This window comes from Ursus americanus, unplaced genomic scaffold, assembly GCF_024610735.1.
Source record: "Ursus americanus isolate L20-20 unplaced genomic scaffold, mUrsAme1.1.p SCAF_51, whole genome shotgun sequence".
Taxonomy (NCBI): Eukaryota; Metazoa; Chordata; class Mammalia; order Carnivora; family Ursidae; genus Ursus; species Ursus americanus.
Window position 1 is genome coordinate 2156132 of NW_028273633.1, and position 5649 is coordinate 2161780.

A 5649-nucleotide genomic window follows, 5' to 3' on the forward strand; every position below is an offset into this window, starting at 1 on the left:
GGGGAAGGAAATGCCATACACTGACCTGGAAGAGACCACAGGGCCCAGGCACAGTCTGAACCCTTCCCTCATCCCGGCAGTTTTGCTAGCAGGAGTTCAACCCCAACGAACACAGCCCGGAGACCCCTTGGGCAAAAAAGGCTTCCGACGAACAAGAGGTAGTTGCTGTGGAAAACCTATCCCAATGGGAGTAGCCAGGTCAACAAAATGCCACACACCCAGGTGTAAGAAACAACATTGCCCAGACACGGTCTAAGCCCCCACCTCGTCGCTGAGCTTTGGGGAGCTGGAGGGAGAGCCGAGCCCCACGGCCCTGAGACCCCTTTGAAAAAGCCGGCTTCCCACGGAAACAGTTTTCCTGAGGTGCACACCCTATCCCAAGTGGTTGTGGCAAGGTAAAGCAAATGCCCTCCACCTCTCTGGAAGAAACCACAGTGCCCAGCCATGTTCTAAGCCCTCCCATCCTCCCTGGGCTTCTGGCAGCAGGAGTGAACAGAGAGGAGCAGAGCACTGGGACCCGTTTGACAAAAACCGGCTTCCCACGGGAAAGTCTTTCTCCACGTGCAGACATGATCCTAGGTGCCTGTGGCAAGGGGAAGAAAATGCCATACACTGACCTGGAAGAGACCACAGGGCCCAGGCACAGTCTGAACCCTTCCCTCATCCCGGCAGTTTTGCTAGCAGGAGTTCAACCCCAACGAACACAGCTCGGAGACCCTGAGGCAAAAACGCCTTCCGACGAACAAGAGGTGCTTGCTGTGGAAAACCTATCCCAAGTGGGGTAGCCAGGTCAACAAAATGCCACACACCCAGGTGTAAGAAACAACATTGCCCAGGCACGGACTAAGCCCCCCACTTCGTCCATGAGCTTAGGGGAGCCGGAGGGACAGCCGAGGCCCACGGCCCTGAGACCCCTTTGCAAAAAGCCGGCTTCCCACCGAAACAGTTTTCCTGAGGTACAGACCCTCTCCCAAGTGGCTGTGGCAAGGTAAAGCAAATGCCCTCCACTTCTCTGGAAGAAACCACAGTGCCCAGCCATGTTCTAAGCCCTCCCATCCTCCCTGGGCTTCTGGCAGCAGGAGTGAAAAGAGAGGAGCAGGGCACTGGGACCCGTTTGACAAAAACCGGCTTCCCACGGGAAAGTCTTGCTCCACGTGCAGACATGCTCCCAGGTGCCTGTGGCAAGGGGAAGGAAATGCCATACACTGACCTGGAAGAGACCACAGGGCCCAGGCACAGTCTGAACCCTTCCCTCATCCCGGCGGTTTTGCTAGCAGGAGTTCAACCCCAACGAACACAGCCCGGAGACCCCTGGGGCAAAAACAGCTTCCAATGAACAAGAGGTGCTTGCTGTGGAATACCTATCCCAAGTGGGAGTAGCCAGGTCAACGAAATGCCACACATCCAGGTGTAAGAAACAACATTGCCCAGGCACGGTCTAAGGCCCCCACCTCGTCCCTGAGCTTTGGGGAGCCGGAGGGAGAGCCGAGCCCCACGGCCCTGAGACCCCTTTGCAAAAAGCCGGCTTCCCACGGAAACAGTTTTCCTGAGGTGCACACCCTATCCCAAGTGGTTGTGGCAAGGTAAAGCAAATGCCCTCCACCTCTCTGGAAAAAACCACAGTGCCCAGCCATGTTCTAACTCCTCACATCCTCCCTGACCTTCTGGTAGCAGGAGGGAAAAGAGAGGAGCAGAGCACTGGGACCCGTTTGACAAAAACCGGCTTCCCACGGGAAAGTCTTTCTCCACGTGCAGACATGCTCCCAGGTGCCTGTGGCAAGGGGAAGGAAATGCCATACACTGACCTGGAAGAGACCACAGGGCCCAGGCACAGTCTGAACCCTTCCCTCATCCCGGCAGTTTTGCTAGCAGGAGTTCAACCCCAACAAACACAGCTCGGAGACCCTGAGGCAAAAACGGCTTCCGACGAACAAGAGGTGTTTGCTGTGGAAAACCTATCCCAAGTGGGGGTAGCCAGGTCAACAAAATGCCACACACCCAGGTGTAAGAAACAACATTGCCCAGGCACGGTCTAAGCCCCTCACCTCGTCCCTGTGCTTTAGGGAGCCGGAGGGACAGCCGAGGCCCACGGCCCTGAGACCCCTTTGCAAAAAGGCGGCTTCCCACGGAAACAGTTTTCCTGAGGTACAGACCCTCTCCCAAGTGGTTGTGGCAAGGTAAAGCAAATGCCCTCCACTTCTCTGGAAGAAACCACAGTGCCCAGCCATGTTCTAAGCCCTCCCATCCTCCCTGGGCTTCTGGCAGCAGGAGTGAAAAGAGAGGAGCAGGGCACTGGGACCCGTTTGACAAAAACCGGCTTCCCACGGGAAAGTCTTTCTCCACGTGCAGACATGCTCCCAGGTGCCTGTGGCAAGGGGAAGGAAATGCCATACACTGACCTGGAAGAGACCACAGGGCCCAGGCACAGTCTGAACCCTTCCCTCATCCCGGCAGTTTTGCTAGCAGGAGTTCAACCCCAACGAACACAGCTCGGAGACCCTGAGGCAAAAACGCCTTCCGACGAACAAGAGGTGCTTGCTGTGGAAAACCTATCCCAAGTGGGGGTAGCCAGGTGAACAAAATGCCACAAACCCAGGTGTAAGAAACAACATTGCCCAGGCACGGACTAAGCCCCCCTCCTCGTCCATGAGCGTAGGGGAGCCGGAGGGAGAGCCGGCCCCACGGCCCTGAGACCCCTTTGCAAAAAGCCGGCTTCCCACGGAAACAGTTTTCCTGAGGTGCACACCCTATCCCAAGTGGTTGTGGCAAGGTAAAGCAAATGTCCTCCACTTCTCTGGAAGAAACCACAGTGCCCAGCCATGTTCTAAGCCCTCCCATCCTCCCTGGGCTTCTGGCAGCAGGAGTGAAAAGAGAGGAGCAGGGCACTGGGACCCGTTTGACAAAAACCGGCTTCCCACGGGAAAGTCTTTCTCGACGTGCAGACATGCTCCCAGGTGCCTGTGGCAAGGGGAAGGAAATGCCATACACTGACCTGGAAGAGACCACAGGGCCCAGGCACAGTCTGAACCCTTCCCTCATCCCGGCAGTTTTGCTAGCAGGAGTTCAACCCCAACGAACACAGCCCGGAGACCCCTGGGGCAAAAACGGCTTCCGAAGAACAAGAGGTGCTTGCTGTGGAAAACCTATCCCAAGTGGGGTAGCCAGGTCAACAAAATGCCACACACCCAGGTGTAAGAAACAACATTGCCCAGGCACGGTCTAAGCCCCTCACCTCGTCCCTGTGCTTTGGGGAGCCGGAGGGACAGCCGAGGCCAACGGCCCTGAGACACCTTTGCAAAAAGCCGGCTTCCCACCGAAACAGTTTTCCTGAGGTACAGACCCTCTCCCAAGTGGTTGTGGCAAGGTAAAGCAAATGACCTCCACTTCTCTGGAAGAAACCACAGTGCCCAGCCATGTTCTAAGCCCTCCCATCCTCCCTGGGCTTCTGGCAGCAGGAGTTAAAAGAGAGGAGCAGGGCACTGGGACCTGTTTGACAAAAACCGGCTTCCCACGGGAAAGTCTTTCTCCACGTGCAGACATGCTCCCAGGTGCCTGTGGCAAGGGGAAGGAAATGCCATACACTGACCTGGAAGAGACCACAGGGCCCAGGCACAGTCTGAACCCTTCCCTCATCCCGGCGGTTTTGCTAGCAGGAGTTCAACCCCAACGAACACAGCCCGGAGACCCCTCGGGCAAAAACGGCTTCAAACGAACAAGAGGTACTTGCTGTGGAAAACCTATCCCAAGTGGGAGTAGCCAGGTCAACGAAATGCCACACACCCAGGTGTAAGAAACAACATTGCCCAGGCACGGTCTAAGGCCCCCACCTCGTCCCTGAGCTTTGGGGAGCCGGAGGGAGAGCCGAGCCCCACGGCCCTGAGACCCCTTTGCAAAAAGCCGGCTTCCCACGGAAACAGTTTTCCTGAGGTGCACACCCTATCCCAAGTGGTTGTGGCAAGGTAAAGCAAATGCCCTCCACCTCTCTGGAAAAAACCACAGTGCCCAGCCATGTTCTAAGCCCTCCCATCCTCCCTGGGCTTCTGGCCGCTGGAGTGAAAAGAGAGGAGCAGAGCACTGGGATCCGTTTTACAAAAACCGGATTCCCACGGGAAAGTCTTTCTCCACGTGCAGACATGCTCCCAGGTGCCTGTGGCAAGGGGAAGGAAATGCCATACACTGACCTGGAAGAGACCACAGGGCCCAGGCACAGTCTGAACCCTTCCCTCATCCCGGCAGTTTTGCTAGCAGGAGTTCAACCCCAACGAACACAGCTCGGAGACCCTGAGGCAAAAACGGCTTCCGACGAACAAGAGGTGCTTGCTGTGGAAAACCTATCCCAAGTGGGAGTAGCCAGGTCAACGAAATGCCACACACCCAGGTGTAAGAAACAACATTGCCCAGGCACGGTCCAAGCCCCTCACCTCGTCCCTGTGCTTTGGGGAGCCGGAGGGACACCCGAGGCCCACGGCCCTGAGACCCCTTTGCAAAAAGGCGGCTTCCCACGGAAACAGTTTTCCTGAGATACAGACCCTCTCCCAAGTGGTTGTGGCAAGGTAAAGCAAATGCCCTCCACTTCTCTGGAAGAAACCACAGTGCCCAGCCATGTTCTAAGCCCTCCCATCCTCCCTGGGCTTCTGGCAGCAGGAGTGAAAAGAGAGGAAAAGAGCACTGGGATCCGTTTGACAAAAACCGGATTCCCACGGGAAAGTCTTTCTCCACGTGCAGACATGCTCCCAGGTGCCTGTGGCAAGGGGAAGGAAATGCCATACACTGACCTGGAAGAGACCACAGGGCCCAGGCACAGTCTGAACCCTTCCCTCATCCCGGCGGTTTTGCTAGCAGGAGTTCAACCCCAACGAACACAGCCCGGAGACCCCTCGGGCAAAAACGGCTTCCAACGAACAAGAGGTACTTGCTGTGGAAAACCTATCCCAAGTGGGAGTAGCCAGGTCAACGAAATGCCACACACCCAGGTGTAAGAAACAACATTGCCCAGGCACGGTCTAAGGCCCCCACCTCGTCCCTGAGCTTTGGGGAGCCGGAGGGAGAGCCGAGCCCCACGGCCCTGAGACCCCTTTGCAAAAAGCCGGCTTCCCACGGAAACAGTTTTCCTGAGGTGCACACCCTATCCCAAGTGGTTGTGGCAAGGTAAAGCAAATGCCCTCCACCTCTCTGGAAAAAACCACAGTGCCCAGCCATGTTCTAAGCCCTCCCATCCTCCCTGGGCTTCTGGCAGCAGGAGTGAAAAGAGAGGAGCAGGGCACTGGGATCCGTTTGACAAAAACCGGCTTCCCACGGGAAAGTATTGCTCCACGTGCAGACATGCTCCCAGGTGCCTCTGGCAAGGGGAAGGAAATGCCATACACTGACCTGGAAGAGACTACAGGGCACAGGCACAGTCTGAACCCTTCCCTCATCCCGGCAGTTTTGGTAGCAGGAGTTCAACCCCAACGAACACAGCCCGGAGACCCCTGGGGCAAAAACAGCTTCCAATGAACAAGAGGTGCTTGCTGTGGAATACCTATACCAAGTGGGAGTAGCCAGGTCAACGAAATGCCACACACCCAGGTGTAAGAACAACATTGCCCAGGCACGGTCCAAGCCCCTCACCTCGTCCCTGTGCTTTGGGGAGCCGGAGGGACACCCGAG